Source organism: Zootoca vivipara, chromosome 13, assembly GCF_965207765.1.
Source record: "Zootoca vivipara chromosome 13, rZooViv2.hap1.1, whole genome shotgun sequence".
Lineage (NCBI taxonomy): Eukaryota > Metazoa > Chordata > Lepidosauria > Squamata > Lacertidae > Zootoca > Zootoca vivipara.
This window is the reverse complement of record NC_142596.1, coordinates 25,550,351-25,574,845: the sequence shown is the minus strand read 5'-3', so window position 1 is coordinate 25,574,845 and position 24,495 is coordinate 25,550,351. Positions and strand designations below refer to the sequence as shown.

Below are 24,495 nucleotides of genomic sequence, written 5' to 3'. Positions count from 1 at the left end.
CATGAACTAGATGAGGGAGCATAGCTGGATCTGCATTGAGAGAGAGAGAGAGAGAGAGAGAGAGAGAGAGAGAGAGAGAGAGAGAGAGAGAGAGAGAGAGAGAGAGAGAAGCGGGGATACACTTTGTGGGCAGGCCGAGGAGTAAGAAGGACTTGGTCTGCCAGAAAGTGCACCCAACAGTTCCAGGGAGGGATTTCCAAGGCACCCAACAGCACAATCCATTATCTACATCTGTGCAATTGCAGCAGAAGTGTTGTAGTTCTAGAGTAAAAAGGGTAAAGGGACCCCTGACCATTAGGTCCAGTCGTGACCGACTCTGGGGTTGCGCGCTCATCTCGCATTATTGGCCGAGGGAGCCGGCGTATAGTTTCCAGGTCATGTGGCCAGCATGACAAAGCCACTTCCGGCGAACCAGAGCAGCACACGGAAACGCCATTTACCTTCCCGCTGTAGCGGTTCCTATTTATCTACTTGCATTTTGACGTGCTTTTGAACTGCTAGGTTGGCAGGAGCTGGGACCAAGCAACGGGAGCTCACCCCGCCACAGGGATTCGAACCGCTGACCTTCTGATCAGCAAGCCCTAGGCTCAGTGGTTTAACCCACTGAGTAGGCACCCCCAAACTCAGCCCTAGAGTAGGCATCCCCAAACTCAGCCCTCCAGATGTTTTGGGACAACTCCCATCATCCCTAGCTAACAGGACCAGTGGTCAGGAATGATGGGAGTTGTAGTCCCAAAACATCTGGAGGGACGAGTTTGGGGTGCCTGTTCTAGAGCAGTGTTTCCCAAACTTAGGCCTCTAGCTGTTTTTGGACTACAACTCCCATCATCCTTACCTAGCAAGATCAGTAGTCGGGGAAGGTGGGAATTATAATCCAAAACCAGCTGGAGACCCAAGTTTGGGAAACACTGCTCTAGAGCAGGGGTAGGCAACCTAACGCCCGTGGGCCAGATGTGGCCCAATCGCCTTCTCAATCCGGCCCACGGATGGTCCGGGAAGCAGCATATTTTTACATGAGTAGAATGTGTGTTTTTATTTAAAATGCATCTTTGGGTTATTTATGGGGCATAGGAATTTGTTCATTTTTTCCCTCCAAAATATAGTCTGGCCCACCACATGGTCTGAAGGATGGTGGACCGGCCCACGGCTGAAAAAGGTTGCTGACCCCTGCTCTAGAGCATAAGACAAGCCTGCTGGATCAGGCCAATGGCCCATCTAAGTCCAGCATCCTGTTCTCACTGAGGACAACCAGATGTCTGTAGGAAACCAGCAAGCAGGATTCAAGCACAAGAGCCCTCTTCCCCTCCTGTGGTTTCCAGCAACTGGTGTTCAGAAGCATTGCTGCCTCTAACTGTGGCAGCAGAGTATAGCCATCCTGACTAGTAGCCATCGATAGCCCTCTCCTCCATGAATTTGTCTAATCCTCCTTGAAAGCTGTTTAAGTGGAAGATGGTAGAGCATCTGCTTTGCTTGCAGAAGGCCCCAGGGTCCCATCCCTGGCAACATCTCCAGATAGGGCTGTGAAAGTCTCTTTTTGCAAAAACCCTGGAGGGCTACTGCCAGTCAGGGCAGACAATATTGAGCTAGCCGACTCAGCACAAGGCAAACCAACATGTGGCCACATCAAATTTTTTTAAAGGGTCCCATCGCCCCTCTCTTCCTCCTTTTATCTTCCAGGTTGTTGCAGTGAGTGTGGTTGGTGATTCAATTTCATCATGGCAAAGACCAATCTATGCAAATTAAGAGAGAATGACCTCTCATCTCAAAAGCACTTTGGTGAGTAAGCTAATAATCCTCATTCCAGATCCACTGGAGTTGTGAGTCTCATACTGCTAAATTAAACAGTCCTTTGAAAAAGAAGCAGCGATTCCAGGCATACCAATTCATTCACGTCTCAACATCCTACATGATCCAGCAGGGAGTTTCATCCGAACAGGAAAAGAGCGGAATGTCAAGGAGATTCTCTGGCGGGCTGAAGAAGGAATTGCTTAATGCAGCCTTTGCCAACCTGGTGTACATCTGCTCCAGCCAGTATGGCTGTGCTCCTATCAGCTCCCATCAGCAGATGACTGTGCTGGCTAGGGCTGATGGGAGTTGCAGTCCAACACATCTGGAAGGAGGGCACCAGTTTGGCAAAAGCTGGCTTAAAATAAAGACAGTCAACTCTGGTCCAAGAAGGTCACCAGGAGACAGAGCACAACACTTGAATTTGCACATTGTCGAAGTACTGTTGCCTATTTGGGGAAGGGCCTTGGCTCAGTGGTAGAACACCTGTTTGGCATGCAGAAGGTCCCAGGGTTCAATCCTGGCACCTCCAAGGTAGGGCTGGGAGAGACCGCAGCCTGAAAGACTGAAGAGTGACTGCCAGTCAGTGTAGATAATTAGGAACAGAGGGAGCTGCCTTGTACAGAGTCAGCCTGTTAGTCTAGCTAGCCTAGTATTGTCTACACCAGGCATAGGCAAACTCTGGCCCTCCAGATGTTTGGGACTACAATTCCCATCATCCCTAGCTAACAGGACCAGTGGTCAGGGATGATGGGAATTGTAGTCCCAAACATCTGGAGGGCCGGAGTTTGCCTATGCCTGGTCTACACTGGCTTGCAGCAGCTCTACAAGGCAGGGGGCATTATCAGCCCTACTTGGAGATGCTGAGGATTGAACCTAGGACCTTCTGCATGCAAGGCAAATGTTCTACCTCTGAGCTATGACCCTACTCCATAGCTAGGTCAATGCAGACCTAGACTGACCAATAGTCTGACTTGGAATAAAGTCAGTGGATACCATCATAGGGAAGCAAGTGCGGGCAAAGTTCTCCTTGGTCTGAGTTATTTTTCTTACCAAGTTCTTATAAGTCTGTTAACAGACCCATCCCTGCAGATTCAGAGACACAGAGGTGGTTTAAAAAGCCATGAGGTTTTCATATTTTTAAGTTCTTCTGCATCTGATGAATAATCCAGACCTGTACTTTCTTCCTGAGGCGGTTTTATGACTGGATTGGCCCATTTTTGCCAAATACTAAATAATATATTCCACCACCACCCCCCGCTGCCAATTACAGAAGCACTCCCAGGACTGGAGAAAATCTGCCATCTAGTCATGAAACCCAGTTTGCCAGCCCCCTCACACCAGACTCTGCTTTAGAGGGGCAGATGAGAGGGAGGGATGGAGGGGGGGGGGAGGAAGGAAGCCTTTACACATAGAAGAGACCAAAAGGGATCCTCTTAAGTTGCTCTCTATCCAACTGGCCTTGTGGTTTGGGGACTGAGGGTGGGGAGAAAGCGAGAGAATAGAGGTGACCCTCCAAGCCCTCTTAGTCCCAGGGCCCGCCAGCTGCAGTCTACATCATTCTAGCTGGTCACCTGTCATGAGCAAAACCTCCTCAGGGCAACCAGGCAAGGAAGCCAAGATTTTTTTTCAGGCCACTGATACACTTCCGGTTCTGGGTGAGAAGGCAAGTGAGTGACTTTCGGAGGACCATCCTACGGGCTTGTATTTTGTACAATGCTATGTCACCTGCTTTGCATGCTAATGAGCACAGGAAACTACCTGATACCAGTACCAAGTTAGACCACTGGGCTCATTTAGTTCATTATTGTCTCTAAAGTAGTTTGCACCCGCTCTCCAGAGTTTCAGGCAGGGGTATTTCGCAGCCCCCACCTGGAAATGCCATTGAGGATTGAACCTGGGCACTTCTCCATACAAAGCAGGTGCTACTGCCACAGAGGTATGGCCCTTCCCCATGGCTAGGCAGGCCCCATCCACTGTACTTTTAAGTGGGCCTTAAGACAGTGATGGTGAACCTATGACACGCATGTCAGACGTGACACGCAGAGCCCTCACTGCTGGCACGCGCCCCATTGGCCCATTCACACTGTTGTCCCCCCCCCATTTGTTCCCCCTCTCCTCCTCACGCTAGTCTCCGCTGTTAAAACCTGGATCCTTTTGTTGTTGTTGTTGTTGCTGGTAGCCAGAGATTGGTTTTTTAACCCTTTCTGTGCTGTTTTTCTGGCGCTTTGGCAGACGAGGATTGGGTGTAACAGCATTTGTTTTTTAACCCGTTCTGTGCTGGTTTTTTGGCGCTTTGGCAGACTATGTCAGTGCTGCGTGTTAGTTCCAGTGAAGGTAGTATTCGTCATTTATTTGTGTTCTCCCCCCCCAAAAAAAACTGCAGCAGCTTTGGGGCATCCCCCCAAAAAAGCAAAGCAACTTTTGCACCCCCCTAAAAAACCTCCAAAACTTTGGTCAGCAGCTCCCCCCAAAAGCTCAACAACTCTGGGCATTTTGTGATAAATAAGGGGTTTTTGGTTTAGTTTGGTTAAATAATTAGTTTTTGGTTTATTAAATACAGTTACAGGTATATATTTTTGTTATTTAAACTATAAATATCACAAAATTATGGTTTTTTCTTGAAGTGACACACCACCCGAGTTGGCGAATTTTGACACACCAAGCTCAAAAGGTTGCCCATCACTGCCTTAAGACCTAGGCCTTCCCAGAGGCCTTTGCTGCTCGAAATAAGGCTATAAAGCCAGGGCTCCACTGCCAGGGTCTGGAAGAGTTCTATTCTCACCAGTGCTTTAATTTACTTCTGCTCTGGTGGTCAGCCTCCTAGTGTTATGAAACCAACATTCCAAATGGTTTTGCATTGTATTTGAACTCCGGTGGCGACTGCATTTTGTGTGGTGAGCTTTTTTGTGGAGCACGGTTCTCAAAAAAAGCTGCAAATCCTTCAAACAATAAATAAGGCATGGGGGGAAGCGCATGTCACAGAACGTTCCCTGTCTCTCCCCACGACAAAACTAGGACTTCTTGTGACCTGGAACCAACTCGCCTTCCGGGTGTCCGGCCCTCCAGTTCTCGCTGACCTCGTTCAAAGCTGCTAATGAGCGAGCACAGGGTGAATCATTTCCTGTTCGTCCACCGCACGCTCGTCCCAGGAGAGGCTCTCAAAGACTCCCCTTCCCCACGTTGAAGTGTGGGGCAGGGGTCCGATGCACCTGACAACGAGAAGAATTTCCCTTCTTGCCCTTACCAAAACACCCTCAGAGTTTCCACAAGAAGAAGGGGCATAAAATGTTTGTGCCTCTTGAGGGGGACGTGACTGACACAGCTTTCTCGGGGGAAAGGAAAGGTGAAAAGGGCAGCGGAGAGACAGCAGAGTCGAGTTTATTGCTCTCCAACTTCCTTAATTATGAGTCACCATCGGCAGAGAAAGAAAACCCAGTTCCATAAACAGATAGAGATCACATATAAAAAAAAGTGCGGAGAGAGGATGGAGGACCTGATAAGGCGCTTTTGAAAGTAACTGTGTTACGCAACGCAGGGTTACCAAAGATTACTTGCCGACATCTGCAGCCTCTCATTTTCCCAGAGATGCAGAAAAGACAAAATCTCATTTGCAACCCTGCTCATCTGAAAACCAACACAAAAGCTATCAGGCCATGGGTGCTCCCTCTCGAACAGAAGTCACAGAAGCGGGCAAGAGGATTTTGACATCTCGAGGTGGAAAAGACAATAGGCATCCGGCCCCTTCCACACAAGCCTGGACCTGATGACATGGAACAGGAATGCTGCTCCTGGGTTTAATTTATTCATATTTTCACAGAAGTGGGAAATCCAACAAGATCTGCTCCTTTTTAGTGTTCCAGGCAGCCATACCTTCTTCCAGGACACACTATTCCAGCCCCCTCCCAGTTTTATCTGGGGCTGATAGGTACTGTAGTCCCAAACATCTGGAAGACATCAGGTTGCCTAATACTACTCTGCGTCATATTCAATCATAATGTTACTAGGGGTGGGGTGAGCAGATGATGATTACTAGTATATAAAAAAATATGATTTTGCTGTTTATTGGTTATATGTTTTTGTTGCTGAAAATTCTGCTGCTCTTTATGGGTTACTGTACGGTTTTCCTTATAACATGCTGTTCTTTTTCGATTTTACGTTATACTTTATATCCTTAAAAGTTTTGCAAGTTGCTTGCAATTCCTAATGTGGCAAGCAATTATTGGTATAAAATACCATCCAGAGACAAGCAGTTACTTTCAACTCTAGGTAAGATGGACAACTAAAAAACTAACCCTGGAGCAAAGTTTTCACAACTGCATATTGACACATCCAAATGACATCACACGAAAGAGAGAGAGAGAGAGAGAGAGAGAGAGAGAGAGAGAGAGAGAGAGAGAGAGAGAGAGAGAGAGAGGACTGAGCTCATCATGCTTGGTTTTCTTGCAAATATCACCATTAATAAAAACAGGGGAAAACAAGATAAATTGGGGGGGGGGAGAAAGAGGGAACATTATCTTGGCAGAGAAGCTGGTGTCACAAGCAAACTGGTGGGACAGCTGCTCAACAGAAGACACAGAAACCAGAGAAAAACACTTGCCGGTTAGCTGGGGCTCATGGGAGTCATGGTCCAAAACATCTGGAGTGTGGGGATGTAAACCAGGTGCAGTCAAGTCACAACATTTCCTAGAGTGACCACTTGGAGGAACACCTGACCAGGTCAGTTTCCTGTTACTGATCTGGGATGGACTTCCTCTACATGCAAATGAGATGGGTAAGCTGCCAGGTAAATTCACTGGCCAGCAGCCTCCCCCCCCTTTGGATTCTGACTTCAGAGAAGCAACATCTTAGTGAGAGAAAATGGAGTCTCACCCCATATGAGTGGACTTCACATGTATATATTACTTTTTCTAAGCAAGCCTGCCTTTCTGAGATTATGCTGTTAACTCAGGATGTCTTGTAAGTAAACTCTTTTTAAAGAGCATTGTGTCATGTATTTTCTTTTAAGAGGGATAAAGGGGAAATACCAGGAAATACGGTATATATATATATTATTCTAGAGGCTTCAGCAAGCCTGAGCAACCGTTTCTGCTGTGCATTAAAAAGGGGGATGTAACTCTGCTAAGTTTGGAGCTTGTTAACACAAGCTAGGATAGGATATATTAAACAATATCTCCTCATCCACATTCCTGAACATTCCCACATGGAGGGCACCAGGTTGGGGAAGGTTTACTCAAGTCTCCCATGAAAAGTCCCGATATTGCAGCAAACATCCACCCACTGCATTACTACAAATACTTGAGGACTCATTGAACAGAAGGAAGGGGAGAGGAAGGGATGCAGATCGGCTGGTAAGTGCTACCATTTTTGCAAGTACCGTAGCTCCCTTCTCATTCTTTGGCTCCTCCACCGTTGACTTTTCACTGGTAACCAGTAAATCAAAGAATCACACCCAAAAGTATTCATCCATCCAACCAACCAACCAGCCAACCATCTGTCCATCCACCCCATTAGCTTTTGTGGAAGGTCACCACCCCAACTGAACAGAGAGAATGCACCCTAAATTTAGCTTAAGTTGCATGACTCATGACCTCAATACATCCAGGGCTGCCTTTCTTATATGAACCTACTCCGATCCCAAGATCAGCATCAGAGACCCTTTTCTGTGTGACTTATCCTAGAGCGGGAGGCAACAAGACACGTTTAAGGAATTGCTCTCCCCCAGGGAAGCTTGTCCGGTTCAGACTCTCACCTTTCCAGCGCCAGGCAAAATGGATTTATTTTCCCAGGCATATGGACAACAATAACAGCCTGACTTTTAGTGGCTGTGCTTTTGTGTTCATTTCATCTTGATGGAGGAAAGACATATATATTTTCCACTGTGCACGAGCAACCTTGTGTACACTACATTGCTTTAAATGGGTAAGTTTGCCATATACTGTGTTGTTTGAATTTCAACCTTTGCAAGTCACTTCGAGAGAGGACAAATACTGGTTTTCCACTTGCAGGAATTTATAATTGGGAAGGAGGAATTACATAAGGCAGCATTTAAAAAATGCCACCACCACCCCACTTTCAATTCCCAGGAGGTACTATTCATTCTGTCGCCTCTGCTCTCCACCACTTTATTTCCGCCTCCTTTCCCTGTATGCGTAGGCCAGAAAAGCATGCTTGCTTTTAAAATCTTAAGAAATAAAAATAAAAGAGTGGCCACGTGGACCTACATCACCAGATTACTGTAGGTGTGATGGCTTTAACGAACTGAGCTATCCAAGCTCAATGGATGAACCGACTCCATTGAGAAGCCCTGCATTTATGAGACAACCTCAAGCAATAAAGCAAAGGGTGCTGTGGCTTATGGCAATCGATGTGCAATGGCTCATTCACACATGCAGCTTGTCGCCTGACATCAAGCGACACAAACCTGTGAGAAGCAAGCCATGGATTCCGACCACTTCAGAAGATGAAGACAGGGCTTCTATTCATGGCTGCCGGCCTGAGAGCAGGATGTGCTTTTCTGCAGGGCTCCCAAGTGTGTGGCAAGATGAAAGTGTTCCTGCACAAATGTTCCCTAGGGGGTGGAGATGGAAGGATGACAGCCACAAAGCTCTTCTTCCAAACCCCACATTTGCCTGTGACTAAGGACTTTGCTTTGCACACCCACTCGGCCCTCTGAAAGACACCCACATGCCCCTCGTCAAAATCAGCTAGCTCACTCAAAAATGCACATATGGGACACCAAATCACGCCCCCTCACCACAGCAGTAAGCCTGTTTACTAAGAAAGCCTGCACCCCCGAACGTCTGCTTCATGAGAGGGGGACACCTTCCAACTAGTCTCCCCCCCTCTTTTTTTCCAATCACAAACCCAAAACAACACATTATGTTCCAGAAAGGGCCCGAAGCTCTTGCTGTTATTTTCTTTATTCCAGTTCCCAATTCCACCCATTTACAAACCCTTCTGTTCTTGATTCTGCACTTTAGATTGTCTCAAGCTCAGGAAACATTTTACGCCATATTCAAGCTGCATTCAGTTAACCAGCCACTGAGCCTGTGCAGAGATCAGGCAACAAAAGTCCCTCGCAACGTGCAAAGAAATGGACGTGTTTTCAAATTAGAATCAGTGCTGCCTATAATAAAACAGCCCGGCCAAACTAAGCCCCTGTAAATCTTCCAGCTCTCAAGAAAGTAAGCCTTGAGAGTACAAAGTGGCATCATTATAAGGGCAACCTTGCAAACAAGCTCATAAAAAGAGGGCTGGGCCCGCTAGCCTACATGACAGTGCTGTGTAGTGGTTAAAGGTGCTGTACTAGGGCCTGGGAAACCAGGTTTCAGATTCCAGCTCAGCTATGAAGCTCACTAGGTGACCTCAGGCCAGTCACTGTCGCTTAGCCTAGCCTGCCTCACAAGGTTCTTGAGAGGATGAAATGAGGAAAGGGAGAACAATATTATGGCCATCTATTGAGCCCCTTGGAGGAAAGGCAGGGTATAAATGTGAGACATCCAAGCAACCAAGTTAAATTTATACTGGCTGTCAGGGACTGGCTGGATGAAGAGGAGTGGTGGGAGGCACCAGCTGGGGAATCCCCAACGGAAACATCAGAGGAGGAAGGCTCAGAGCTGGGGGACATGGGTGAGAGGTCAAAGGGAGAAGATTAGGAGGAGGCAACAGGGTTTGTTGAGCAGGAGGAGCATAGGACAGGGAGCAGTTCAGACTCCGAGGCTGAAGCAGAGGAGGGAGATCAAGAGGTTGCTGAAGAATCCAGGGAGTTTCCCACTCCTGCTGGCAAGACCTGCCGGGAAGGGTTGCTAAGTTGTATGCCATTTCCCTGAATAAATTGTTAACTTCACTGACAGCAGAGCCCTGAGTCTTTCGTGCTGACCTGCATCTGACTCCAGTTTCATGAAATCCTTGGGGGGTGGGGTCTGGAAATGCAACATGAATAAAGACGAGATAAGATTTTGACAATATCATCAGCTATGGATGGCTCCGCACAAGATAAAACATGCCCGAAAGCAGCAGATGCAGACAGATCCTACTCTTTGAACAAGGTAACTTGAAATGGGTCGCTTTCCATCTCCGCCAGCACACAGCTTTCCACACTCACTGGTATTACAGTCCGTCTTAAGACACAGATTGTTCTGTTCCAGCCCAAGCAAACTGTTGGGACCGGATTTCATTTTTGAGACTTCCATTTCAAAACTAAACTCAGTTACTGGATGCAAGCTAAAAAGAGGCAGCTACCTGCAGAAAGGTACAGTTTCATTGCAAATTGCCCAATTCAGCATATATCTCCCTCTGCATCTAAAGCAGCCCTCACCAATCTGAGGCCTCCGGAGTTTTTGGACTACAGCTCTCTCCTGCGCCAGCTACCTGATCGGGGCTGATAGGGGGTTGCAGTCCAAAGTATATTGACTAAATAATAAATTGTGAATTAAGCCAACAGTATCTCTCAATATTGGCTGGACAGACTTTTCTTGAACACAGTACAGTTATCTTTTTATTAACATCAGGGTTGGTCACTGTAAAATGTTGCATTGCCATTGCGGCGGCAGCTCAGACAACAGAAAAAAATTACTGAATGACACAGAAAGAAAAAGACAAGACTAGTTACAAAACTAACACAAAGTGTTTTCCCATCCTGTCAGTACCTGTAAAAACAATAATTGAAGACAAATGCTGTAGGGAGGGGGAAATATGTTAACAACTTTTTCAGGTTAGGTGTTGTTAATCAGCAGTGTTCTGCTTTTTAAAGTTTTAGTACTATTTTATCTTTAGATTAGATGTGCATTTGGTCTAGCAAAACACCCCCAAAATACTTTACTTTTTAAAAAAGGCATGGTTGCAAGTTATGCAAGACATCTCAGTTCATTCTTCACATTTGCCAAATATCCACTTCCAGAATAACACAAAACCTCCCCAGGAAACTTTTTTCAAGGCCAACAGCATCTCTCTAAGATCTTTCATATCTCTGCTGCCTTTTTACCGGAGATGTCAAGGACTGCAGTTGAACCCAGAAACTTACATGGGCAAAGCCCACCACCCAGCTCATTTCCATGGACCTTCACACAGCATTACTTTTCCATAGGCTGCAAAGCACCATAAAAATAATGAAGATTTTAAAAAGAAATCTTTTCTTTAATGGCACTAATTTAAAACCCTTTAAAATAGTTAATGAGAGCCCAGTTCAAACATTATTTTGTTTGAGAACAGCAAAATAGTACCTCGAGTTACAAACACCTCAGGTTACAAACGCTTCAGGTTACAAACTCCGCTAACCTGGAAGAGTTACCTTGAGTTGAGAACTTTGCCCCAGGATGAGAACAGAAATCATGTGCTGGCGGGGCACATTGGCAGCAAGAGGCCCCATTAATGAAAGCATGCCTCTAGTTTCAGGTTAATAACGGACTCCAGAACAAATTAAGTTCGTAACTAGAGGTACCACTGTATTGTATCATCTTAACTATAGCAGAATGGGCTTCTAAGTCTTCTATTTTCCCAGCAACTGCCAGGGACAATTTTATTGGTCAACGGAGGCCCAACAGAAGACGCATTCGATGTTTAAAAAAGATTTCCAGAGCTCCAGATCTGAGGTGATTTTTGCAAAAGGCCGAAGAACAAAGTCCCCGTTGTGATGAGGTCTTAGAATCAGCAACGGCTGCTCAACCACCAATCTTATTTGCACCAAAAATAAAATGTTTTGAGAAATGTTAGACTTCAAGCCAGTTTGTCCCTTCTATTAATGGCACATTACTCTCCACAGAGGCAGGACGTTTTTGCTGCTTAGGGAATTTTGCCGTAGACAAAGCCCAAGCCATTAAATGGAAAGCACAAAGGCCAAGATTTTCATTTTCCACTTTCCCTGCTGTGAATAAATCAATATGATGTAAGTGAGATTAATACAGATTTGAGATTAGCTTCCTTCTTATGAATATCATTGCTGGTAGAATTGTGCAGTGAAAATGGTGGGCAGTTAAGCTCAGAGCAAACTTAGAAAAGGGGTCAGCATCTAGTCAACCAAGAGATGCAGTTTCCCTCCACCCACTGACTGCCCCAATCAGCTGACTGCGTGGATCTAGCTTCCTCTAGCAACTCTTGAGGCTGAATGAACAGCTACGCAATCTCCACCTCGAGGGCTACAATATCGGGTAATGCTCTGTAGCTGCTGCCTCTGCGGCTCAGGAAACTTCGCTGCGGTTTTCCAAGTGTTGTGCTTACACAGGAGGCTTGGAGGGAAGTGAGATCACCAGCCCCTTCTACTCGCTCAGCTAAGTAGAAACAGCTGCACTCAAGACACACAGTTTTGTGTTATTTTTATTCTGCACAAGCCAGCCCCCGTGAAGCTCCAGCCTTCTCTAACCGGGTGCCCCCTCCCCCTCCCACAATGGGTGAGGGGATTTTTGGTTTTGGATTACAACTCCCATCAATCCAAAACATCTGGGGGGCACCCGGTTGGAGAAGGGCGTTCTAGTACAGTTACAAATTGTATTAAAAGTCATATAAATAGAATCCAATGCAAACCTCCAAACGGTGACAGGGAGCACTAACAGAACATAAGCCAGTTTTAAATCAGGTACAACTGTTTGCTTTTTAATTTATAGCTACGACACGATAGATGCCAGCTGTCTTGGTTTTCACCACCCAGCTCAGCAAAAATAGATATAGACTGACAGACAGAGGGAGAGAAGCAGGAAGTACATCCGTGACTGTGGAGGATCCGGACCAACTCTGACCCTTGTTCAACCAACAGAGAATAGATATAGGAATGGGATTCAGAGCACTTGCTTTGCAAGCAGAAGGTCCCAGGTTCCATCTCCAGGATTCTCCAGGCAGGGCTAGGAAAAACCCTGGGGATCAACTCCCAGTTAGCATCAGCAATAGGAAGAGGCATTTTCCTGTAACCAGAAGTGAACTGAGCCCAGTCCTTTCACACAAAAGTCCTCTCCTGGTTTGCTTTTGACAGTTCCACAGCCTCACTTAGGTGGGAAAAGACACTGTGTTCTCCATGGGTACGCAAATCCGGGCTTCTAAATCCGGCCCACGGATGGTCCGGGAATCAGCGTGTTTTTACATGAGTAGAATATGTCCTTTTATTTAAAATGCATCCCTAGGTTATTTGTGGGGCATAGTAATTCGTTCATTTCCCCCAGCCCCACTCCAAAATATAGTCTGGGCCCCCCCAAGGGACTGTGGACCGGCCCCCTGCTGAAAAAGTTTGCTGATCCCTGTTTGCTATCGTTAAACAATTGGAAGTCAGGAACCCTTGCAAATTTACTGGATACAGGTAGGTAGCCGTGTTGGTCTGAGTCGAAGCAAAATAAAAAAAATCCTTCAGTAGCACCTTAAAGACCAACTAAGTTTATATTTTGGTATGAGCTTTCGTGTGCATGCACACTTCTTCTTCATCTGAAGAAGTGTGCATGCACACGAAAGCTCATACCAAAATATAAACTTAGTTGGTCTTTAAATTTACTGGAGATTGTGCAGAGATCTACAGTGGTACCTCGGTTTAAGTACACAATTGGTTCCGGAAGTCTGTACTTAACCTGAAGCGTACTTAACCTGAAGTGAACTTTCCCATTGAAAGTAATAGAAAGTGGATTAATCCGTTCCAGACAGGTCCGCGGAGTACTCAACCTGAAGCGTACTTAACCCGAAGTATGAGTGTAATTGGTTCTGGAAGTCCGTACTTAACCTGAAGCATACTTAACCTGAAGCGAACTTTCCCATTGAAAGTAATGGGAAGTGGATTAATCCGTTCCAGATGGGTCCGCGGAGTACTTAAACTGAAAGTACTCAAACCGAAGCGTACTTAAACCGAGGTATGACTGTATTGGTAGACCAAAATCTACCTTCTGCCCACCCCTGTCCTGCATGACAAGAAATACCATTTGAATGAAGACTGGAGCAGCAGTGACGCCCCACGTTGGGTGAAATATTCTGGCATTGCAGGGGGTTGGACTAGATGACCCTCAGGGTCCCTTCCAGCTCTACAGTTCTACATGCACACAAAGCACACTCAAAAGAAATGAACTTTTCATAGCATGAGGAATGAAGTCTTTCTCTGGGGTTTGAAAGGGAAGGGGACACGTGCAATGCAGGAAAAGCCAGCAACTAAACCTGCTTCAGTGGCATTTATTACCAAGACTGACACACAGGAGATTTCAAAAAATGCAACGGCCACAAGGCTCTTCCCCCTTTCCTACCCCCCAGCAGCTGTCAAAGTCAGAACTGGTTGCATCTTGTGGTTCACAGTTTACACACATTAGGACTTTCAAAGTGATGGGGAAAGGGGGAAGGGGAGGGAGGGGGGGGAGAGGGAGAGATTCCAAGGCCATAGGAGAGAAAGTGTTATTCTAAGGCCAGATTCTTTCACTCTTTCAGGACGGCACCCAATAAAGCACCAAAGCAATTTCACTTTGTCCGCAGCTGAGCAGTAGCTGTCTCTCCCCCCCACACCCAGAAGTTAAGTTTCCAAAAAGAGCTTCAAAAGCCAATAGCTGATGTTAGAAGTCACTGAGTTTTACAGCTGGTTCTGCTCCCTTTTGGAGAGACGTGTTCACACAGGCATCCCCCCCCCCAATTTAGCGCAATCCTGACCATATCTACTCAAAATAAGTCTTGCATAATTCAGTGGGGCTTAGCTTTTTTCTGATAACTGATTTATAGGCAAAGTAGACTGGAGGTATCTTTACCTAGTGGACAAACTCAAATCTCCAAAACCAGGTCCTTGGTGAAATTTAACAGGATGCAATTATTTTTTTATGCATCCTTGCATTTATATTTCACCTTTCCTCCAGTGAGCTCGCGGCAGCGTTTGTGGTTTCCCCCCCCCTCCCCATTTTACCCGCACATCACAACCATCCTGTTCAGGGAGTGCCAACTTGAATAAAATATTGAGGGGTACGAGTAAGCCCTGCTCTGCATAATTGATCACATGTGCGGTGCACAAACACCATTTGAATGACAATGGCCGTTAACTTTGCAAGGGCCTGCCCACCTCAAATATTGGGGAGGGGGGCTGAAGACTCCTCAGCCCCTAGGAATTGGTTCTGTTAGGTAGGTTACACTGAAAGGCTCAAGGTTATCCTGTGAGCTTAAAGGCACCATGTAGATTTGAACTCTGATCTCCAACATTCTAACCACTACAGGATAGCAGCACCCAGATATGACAGATATGAAACAGGAGACATAGCACCTGGAACCTCCTCTACGGATTCCACTGAGTGCAAGTTGTACAAGAGCCATTCCATGCACAACTCCTGCACACTTTCCACTTACCTCCTGAGAAATAAGCCCCATTGAAATAAATGGGTCTAGGGTGCAAAAAGAAGAAAGGAAGAAACTGGTGAAGGCAACGCAATAGTGGCGTTGTGACTTAGACTCTCCCTCGGAGTGTGCTACTTTTCCAGCCACTGCAAGCATGAAGCAAAACACTAACCTCCCTTTCCAAAACAAAACAAACCTTGTCAGTTCAAACCTCTTCAGACTCGTGGCTAGCAGTCCCTTCCCTCACAGATGGTGTTCTTGGTTACACGGAAACCCTACAATACTGTGTCTCATCCTCCTCAAACCACCACCTATTGCCCACACTTCGTTTTCAGTGAATCAAACCCACCTAGCAATGATATGGACTCAGTTACAGCAATCTGGGCTTCTTGTGACCCTGCTCATAGGCAAGCAAGCATATTTCAGATGGGCAAAAGCCATATGCCCCCTGTTTTTCTTTTAAGTCTCAACATTTATTCTTCTTCTGTTGATTTTATCTATATTTTGATAATTTTCTCTTTTTAATGTTTGTTTTTATCACCATTCCAAATGAATATTTTGTATTATTTTATGTAAACTACTTAAGAAACTTACTTGAGGCACATCAGAGGCTGCCCAAGTCAGACTATTGATCTATCTAGCTCAGTATTGTCTACACTGACTGGCAGCAGCTTTCCAGGGATTCTGGCAAGGGTCTTTACCAACCCCACTTGGAGATGCTGGGGATTAAACCTGGGACTTTCTGCATGCAAGACAGGTGCTTTACCACTGAGCTACAAACCTTTTTGATTAAGCAGCGTATAAATCTTGCTGATCTTGCTAAATAACTAAATAAAAATAAATAGAAAACTTCTTGAAAAATTCATTCCACCGAAACACTCTATTGAATATTTATGTATTATGTATAAACTAACCAACAATTTATAAGTCATGCATCATGGAGGGGTTTCCAGATACCCCACTCCGCCTTTGGAAGCCTTATAATAAGGACGAAGATGAAACTGTCAAGCTCCCTTGTTATTTCTGCTAATGCCAGGGGGTGTAATGTTGCTAATGCAATCTTGTTATATATTTAGTACTGAAATGTGAGGGTTTTGCATGTTGCTATATTTGTTATTACTGTATGTTGTTGCTTTAGTATATTACAAAATTGCTCTTGCCATAGTTGATTTTGAGATGCATTACTTTTTTCTTCATCGTAAGACGCTTTGGGCATCTGCAGAAAGGTGGCATACAAATGACATTATGATAATGAAAACAGTCCGATAAATAGATGGATCCCATACCTTTTTTCATTTAAGGTCTACATTTGTTTTAACATATGATCTACTCCAATCCCAGCTGTTCACTGACCAACTCTGGCCTATAAACCTCCAGAGAGAAGGCTGTACCAGAAGACCGAGGGAGGAGGGCAATGCTCTCGTGAGCTCCCTTGAACTCTGTACAGCACAGAAACTCTCTTGCGTGAATTAATGCAAAAGGGGAGCTCAGGCTGTGGACTGGAGGCCTTATCAAGTGGAGTTCCCGGGGGGGGGGACCTTTTGGAAAATAAAAGAAAGGGGAAATCCAGCAAAGTCACAGGATTTTGCTTAGCAAGGAGACTGGACCCAACTTAGGCTGCGTACACACATCCCTTGCCGCACACAAAAAAATCCTGGGAACAGAAGTTTGCCCGTCACAGAGTTACAATTCCCAGCACCCTTAACAAACCCCAGTTCCCAAGATTCTTTGGGGATGGGGAATGTGCTTAAAGTGTGTACCGAGCCTCAGATTTCTCATTAATAATAATAATAATAATAATAATAATAATAATAATTTTTTATTATTATTTATACCCCGCCCATCTGGCTGGGTTTCCCCAGCCACTCTGGGCGGCTTCCAACAGAAATATTAAAATATTAAAGCAGAAGTGAAAGTATCCCCTCTCTTTTGATTCACTTTGAGGGCTGTGTCTTTATATAGTGGAACCTCGGTTTATGAACGCGTTCCGTTCCACGGAGGCGTTCATAAATGGAGGCATTCGCTCCCCGAAGGCACACTTCTGCGCGTGCGCGAAGCACCGATAGAGCGCTTCTGCGCATCCGACACCGCGGAACCCAGATGTAAACACTTCCGGGTCCGCAGCGTTCGTAAATGGAGGCGTTCGTAAACGGGACTGTTTGTAAACCGAGGTACCACTGTATTAAAGTTCAAGGATGACAGGGGCTCCAGCACCAAAAATGGAGCACCTCCCAAAAAAGGTCATGCCTTGATCCCACCATCCTATTTCCAGAAGGATGCAAATAGGGGTTGCAAGAGAAGGGGCCGCATCCCCCTCCCTTCAGGGGCTCCATCTGGCTCATCTCAGGGAGAAGCTTTTATTGCCTCCCTCCAGTCATGAGACTGCAGACAAAGGTTACTAAAGGTTAAGTCTCTGGCGCAAGAGAGAGTCCCTGCACAGCCAGTCGCCATGGTTACAGCGTCCTCTATGGTCATGGTGAGCTCCCCAAGGCTGGTTGCTAAGGAAGGCCTAAACTTCACCCCCAGGCCCAATTCTGCGCTTTATTTGGCTTGGCTGGGAGTTGCTGGTTTAATACCCATCCAAGGAGTGGGCTGGAAAGAAAGGAAGAGCCTTAATTATGTTCTTCCACTGTAATATTTTAACAAGTAAACCCAGCCGTTGCCAACTTGGAACCCTCCAGAGGCTTTGGACAACAACGCCCACATGTTCGCTGGCTGGGGCTGTTGGGAGTTGTAGTCCAAAACATCTGGAAGGCACCAGGTTGGCAAAGCCTAATTTAAATAGTTGTTTAGCTTCCGTTGACTGAATTTGCACCCACCCTTATCTATTAGTAGGTTCAAGGCCACGAACAGAATTAAAAAGTGGCATAATGGGATCATTAAACCCACACACAGAGCTAGAGGATTAAAGACCTGCCCCAGCCCCTCTTGCTATGGCTGGTGGCATATGACCAATGTAAGGAATGGCCCAGATCTTTGCTGCGGTATAGTCCATGCTCCCTGAGCCAGCAGAAAGATGGCAACTGGACAGAGTCCACATTCACATCATACATTTAAAACACTGTAATACCACTGTGAACAATCATGGCTTCCCCCAAAGTATTGTGGGAGCTACGGTTTGTTAAGGGTGCTAAGAGTTGTTAGGAGACCCCCTATTCTCCCCAAGAGCTACAATTCCGGTGTTCCCTAGGAAGAGGGACCGGCTATTAAAGGGGAATGGACATTGCCTAACAACTGTCACCGTCTTAAATTACAGCTCCCAGGATTTTGGGGAGGAAGCCATGATGGTTTAAAGTGGTATCACAGGGCTTTAAATGTATGGTGTGAATGTGGCCAGAGAGGGAGGGAGCCGTGCGCTGCTTCTTAAAGAAGTAACATTTGCAGTGGAGGCTTTGCACACCTGTCCCGTTTCTGGGAACCATACAGCGTCTGCCTGCTCACAAGGATGGAAACAGTAAAGGCCTTACCCAATCTTAAGAGTGCCAATAAAACTCCAAGTGAACCATAAAAACACAGAGTGGGCAGCTGATCCTGAAGGGCCTTTAAAACCAACAAGAGGGTTATAAACTTGACTTGCTTGATTGTAGGACAGGAACAAGTCAGCAGATGGACTAAGCAGCCCTTAAAAAGCCACAACTCGCCCTTTCATCTCAGTAGCCACTGTGAGTCTCAATGAAACCCCCACAGGACATGCTGTGAACAATTCCATCCTATGCATTGTTTTATCTCCATTATCTCCAAACGCTGCCCCGCCCCCCCGCCGAAAGATGTCTGTGCCACCACTGGTACAACACACCTTAGCAAACACATCACAAGCATGTAAAATCAGTGTGGATAGTTGAGTCTGTGTCCAGCATAGATCTGCCTTTCAAAAAGCCTTCAATTCTGAAGGGGGAAATCTGTCTCGCCTTGACCCTTGCATAAGGATTTACAGTGGTACCTCTACTTACGAATTTAATGCGTTCCGAACGCACATTCGTAAGTAGAAAAAAATTGTAAGTCGAATCCCATAGGAATGCATTGGGAGAAAAAAATCGTAAGTCGAAGCAACCCTATCTAAAAATTTGTAAGTAGAAAAAATCCTACCTAAACCGCATCCAAGATGGCGGACGGAGCTCCGTTCGTAAGTAGAAACATTTGTGAGTACTGTAGAGTTATTCATAAGTAAAGGTACTACTGTATTTATTTAAAATATTTTTCACTGTGCTTTTTTAACTCCCTCACCTGAATTGCACACAAAGTTGCTTACAAGTAAAGCTGCAGTGCTAGATACACTCAATTGGGAGTAAGCCCCTCTGAGTTCAATGGCATTTACTTCTGAGTAGACAGGTTTAGAATTGGAATGCATATAAAAAAGCACAACAACAAAACCACCAGATCCTAGGTGTGGGTGGGTCACCATCTGCCAGCTGAAAGCCGCTGCTTTGGAAACTTGGGGAGTTAAAGCACCTTTGTAAGAGTTTGGGGGACAGGGCCGGCCCTATCATTGGGCAGAGTAAAATGGCTGCCTGAAGCAACAGGGATGCAGGGGCATAGAGTAGTATAATGCCTTCAGTTGGCCCTGGAGTTGTCTTTTTGTCCTGCATTTCCAGCATCAGAGCTTGCCTTGTGGCTACCGTTATGAACTGGTTAAAATGTCCTACACCAGTTACCATATTAGTTGCTATTCTTGTTACTCAGGGAGTAAACAGAGAAAGTTCTGTACTGCACACACAGAGAGAGAGGATGAAAATGATACATGCCTCTATAAGGTGAACCTACCTTTTATCAATAGTTTACTTACTAAACGTCTCTACGCAGAATTTTATTATGATGTCTGAAAAAGTGCTCTGAACCTCCTGTTTGCTCAGTACTAACTGCAATAAGTGCTGCATGCAGTCACATGTTTCTTTACTGTTTCTTTTCTTTATATAAAGTTATTTCTGAAAACTCAATAAACACATCTTTAATAAACAGAGGATGGAAATCTTAGCCCTGTCCCGGTCGCGCCACCTCCAGAAAAGACAAGCAAGACAAGAAAGGCCAAGGCATATACATCCTCAGTAGGACATTCCCACTTTGCCTCTCCATATATGGTCCGGCTTGGAGCACACCAATTGCCAGAAAATTGCAAGTGGGTGATGAAGAAGAGCTCACTTAAACAGATGACATCTGCAAGAAGCACACGAAGCTTCGTGCCATGTGATACTCTTGGCCTAAAATCAGTACACCAAGTTGATTTAAGAGTCCGAATCTTGTCCACTGTCAGAGAGATAGCAACTTGCCCCAAGACCACACAATGAGCAGCACAGGACAACTAGGGAAGAGCTGGGATCTAGGATTTCAAGGAATATATTCAGCACTCTGCCCATTGGACTCCTTTGGCAAGCTCTGCAAATACGTAATCGTTTGAGCTGTCTTTCAGCCAGGAGTGAATGATTAAGGAACCGTCTGCATGAGATGCTTGGCCAGGATTTAAACTATGATCTAATAAGAGACTCCCATTCCAAACACTGTAGTATTAACTGTCCTGTGACCATATATAAACTACTCTTATCTCAACTTTTTTAACATACACACACACAGCCTCAGCAGACAACAGTTTGGGTTATCTTAATTCACTCAAAAGGAGCAAATTTTTAGATCAGCAGAGCATGAGACTCTTTAGTCTCACCGTTGTGGGTTTGAGCCCCACGTTGGACAAAAAGGTTCCTGGACTACATGACCCTTGTGGTCCCTTCTAACTCTATAATTCTATGAAATAGAATTATATCAGACTGGGACCCCCCACTCAGCCATGAACACCCCTGGGGACTGCCTCTGAGCCTAACCTACCTCACAGGGTTGTTGAGAGGATGAAATGGAGAGGGGGAGAAGTAGGCACGCCTCATCAAGCTCTTTGAAAAAAAAGTGGGATATAAATGTAGTAGTGATGGGCATGCTTTAGTAGCCCGCAACGTGCCCATCCATCCCAGCTAGGACTGGTGAGAGTTATGGGCCAGACTAGCATTCAGAGAGCACCAGCTTGCTGAAGCATGGCTTAGAGATACTGAACAATTAATCTGGGTTTGGAAAGATTCTGTGTGACAAATCTCAGAGGTTCCCTCCTCCTCCTCCAGGGCATAGACAACCCACGTTTGACTCCCCACTCCACCAAATGGCTTGGGGCTGGCTTGCTCCACTCTGGCTCCCCCTTTCCCCCACAAAAATGCAAGCTTGAGAGTAGGAAATGCTTGAAGACTTTCTTCCAGGCCCTCCTGACAACAAAAGCTCAAGCAGAACAAATGATGCAAAACAAAACAAATACAGGAAGGTTTCCTTCATTTACACAGCTTTTCAGAACTCAGCTACTGTACATACACAAGGTTTTTTTTAAAACAACAACAACAACAACAACAACAACAACAACAAAACATAAACAGAGTACACTCTCCCTGATCAATTGATATGGAGTGGGAAAAGAAAGAAAAGGGCTCAGCTTCTGGGGGCCTTAATAAAATAGAAACTGCATATTTACTACAAAGTTTGCCAGCCAAGGAAGGCACAATCTGACCAAAAACTGAAGCTTAAATTTGAAAGAGGAAGCACAATGTTTTAAACATGCAACACATGTACACACACAAACACGTCAACACCAGCAGGGGTTTCCCCCCACCCCCACCCCGTAGATCAGGTTCTACAAATCCCACAGAGATCTGTTTTAAATACACACTTAAATTGACGCTATGGGGGTTTTAGTTGACATTTACAGCGTACTGGTTACAGGTAGGTAGCCGTGTTGGTCTGGATCGAAGTAAAATAAAAAAATTCCTTCAGTAGCACCTTAAAGACCAACTAAGTTTTTATTTTGGTATGAGCTTTCGTGTGCATGCACACTTCTTCAGATACAGTGAAATGGAAGTTTCCAGGCACTTATGTAGAGAAGGGGTGGGGAGGGGTGGGGATGGGGAGGGGGGGATCACTCAGAAGGGTGGTGGAAATGGGTGATTTCCACCACCCTTCTGAGTGATCCCCCCCTCCCCATCCCCACCCCTCCCCACCCCTTCTCTACATAAGTGCCTGGAAACTTCCATTTCACTGTATCTGAAGAAGTGTGCATGCACACGAAAGCTCATACCAAAATAAAAACTTAGTTGGTCTTTAAGGTGCTACTGAAGGAATTTTTTTTTTTAAATTTACAGCGTAGTTATTTTTTTAATCCTTTTTAAGATCCTGATAAAGATGAGCTACCTCCCACAATACTAGGTAGCATTGCTTGCTTTGGTTCCTAGAGAAGCATTGAAGATTCTGCTCACTCACTGCACACAAACATTTTCCATGTGTATACTTTGATAAAAGCCCGGGGGGGGGGGCTTTCCAACATCCTTGCAACTGTGGGGAGGAGGGAGCAGAATCCCACCCACTCCCAGCCCCACTCACAAACACAGAGTACAGTAAATGTCTGATGCACTCCACACAAATCAGGAGTTCTCACGTTCCTAATTGCACAGAGCGTCTAAACTAGACTTCGCCAATGTATGAAACTTGGGCTGATGGAATTTGTAGTCTAACACATCTGGAGGGCATCAGGTAGGGGAAGTCTGCTCTGCATTGTTGATTAAAGCCACTGGCTTCCAAGCAAAATCCAGCAACCAATAATCCCCACACAATTCCTGTTGAAAATCTTGAGCTGTTTTTAGCAGCAAGGACCATACAGGTGACTTCTTCGTTTGGTTTGTGGGGTAGAACCCACGAGGAAGAAAGACACAAGGGGCTCTTCTATCCAGGTATTGAGGGAAGGAAAAAACTTCAGAACTTTCTTGTGTGCACACATAAACCGTTTAATCCATAGGAAGGCGCTGCAAACTCAACAAGACGCCCCCGCAGTCAAGCCAAAACATGCCTTTCTGAGCAAACAAGAATCCCTTTGAAAGAGTCCCGTTTCTTCCCACTGAAGGACCTTGAGCAGACTGCAGTTCTAGAACGGCAGCACCTGACAGCTTCCATAAGGGAAAAAATAAGAGTACTGTATCCTCTGCCTCTTCCTCCTAAAACCCTTCTGCCAAAAATAAGAAGCTTAGATGCTGGTGGTTGTTTTCAGGAACATAATGAGCTCTCTGAGGCACTGAGGGTCTGGGACAGACATACCCCCTCCCATTATTTTTAATCCATAAATAAAGGGAAGGAAACAGCAAGGATCTGCACTAGCCATAAGTGATGTGGAGTTGGGTTAAGCAGCAACGAGGCTGCTTATTTGAAGTCAGAACCAAAATTATTTAAATGGAAACAAAAAGACAGCCAGTGATGGGCAGTGGTGAGAGCACTGGACTAGGACCTGGGAGACTAGGGTTCATATCACCACTTGGCCATGAAGCCTGACCTTGGGTGGGCCAGTCACTGGCTCTTTCAGTCTGACCTACCTCACAGGGTTGCTGAGGGGATTAAATGAGGAGGAGGAGAACCATGTATACCACCTCGGGCTCCTTGGGGAAGAAACTGGGATATAAATGCAATGAAATAGGTAAAAAAGGAATAAGGGATTGTTTAGAGCTCAAAAAAAGATTGATGAATGGGCAGCAAAAGGGCAAAATGGTGTTCAATATAAGTGATGTGCATTGAGGCAAGAAAAATCCTAACTAACAGGGATCAACCAGGAGAGAGAGATAAATTCACAGAGGAAGTTGCTTCGTACTGAGTCAGATCATATTGGTTTATCTAGTTCAGTATTATCCACGCTAACTGGCAGTGGCTCTTCGGAGTTTTAGATGTGAGACACTCCCAACCCTACCTGGAGATGCCTCCCTGGATTGAACCTGGGAACTTCTGCATTTGGGATCAGCCTCATATAACCAACATGCCTTAACACTAATCTATGCATGAAGGGGTTAAGACCATAAAGTAAATTGCCTTGCCCGGCTTAGCTAGGTCACACACCCTTACCTTAGGAGGAACGGTTAGTAAACCTCTTTGTTCTCCCACTTTCCACTATTCCTTTTCTTTTCCACCAAGTGATCTGACCAGTATGGATGTCTACGCAGAATGCTCCAAGCTTAGACTGTGTGGCTTTAGCAAGCCATCTTTGTGTTTCTATGATAACATAGAAACATTTATCACTTTTTGTTACCTAAGTGAAACTGCCTGTGCTTTCTTGCTGCTGTATGAAAAAACCCATGAATCTGACCTTTGAAAAGTTTTTAAGTACACCATTTTTAACTTACCAAATGTGTGGTCTCTTTCTATGCAAAGCGAAGTTTTAAAAGTCTAACAGCCTATATTTCCACACTTTACTTTGTTGCATATTTTGTGTTTTAAAATCTCTGCTGGGGCTCTCTCACCAAAGAGTACTTGCCCCAAACCTGAATCTAGGCATCTAGGGAATTCTCCTTTTATTGCTTAACCTAATTACCAAACTAAAATACCAACACTGCGTGCAAACCCAATGCTCCACCACTGAGCCAAGGCCCTCCATAACAGCCAAAGGCC

At 45.4% G+C, this 24,495-nt stretch overlaps 1 protein-coding gene and 1 long non-coding RNA gene across 2 annotated transcripts in view; one reads left to right on the top strand and one right to left on the bottom strand.

Annotated features, from left to right (window-relative positions):
- SMAD3 (SMAD family member 3) overlaps positions 1-24,495 on the bottom strand; it is a 65,050-nt gene that overhangs the window by 14,382 nt on the left and 26,173 nt on the right. The window lies entirely within an intron of this gene.
- Positions 1,487-6,764, top strand: LOC148683659 (uncharacterized). The gene is made up of 2 exons (XR_015946862.1): positions 1,487-1,776; positions 4,804-6,764. It is a non-coding gene; the product is annotated as an uncharacterized LOC148683659 (long non-coding RNA).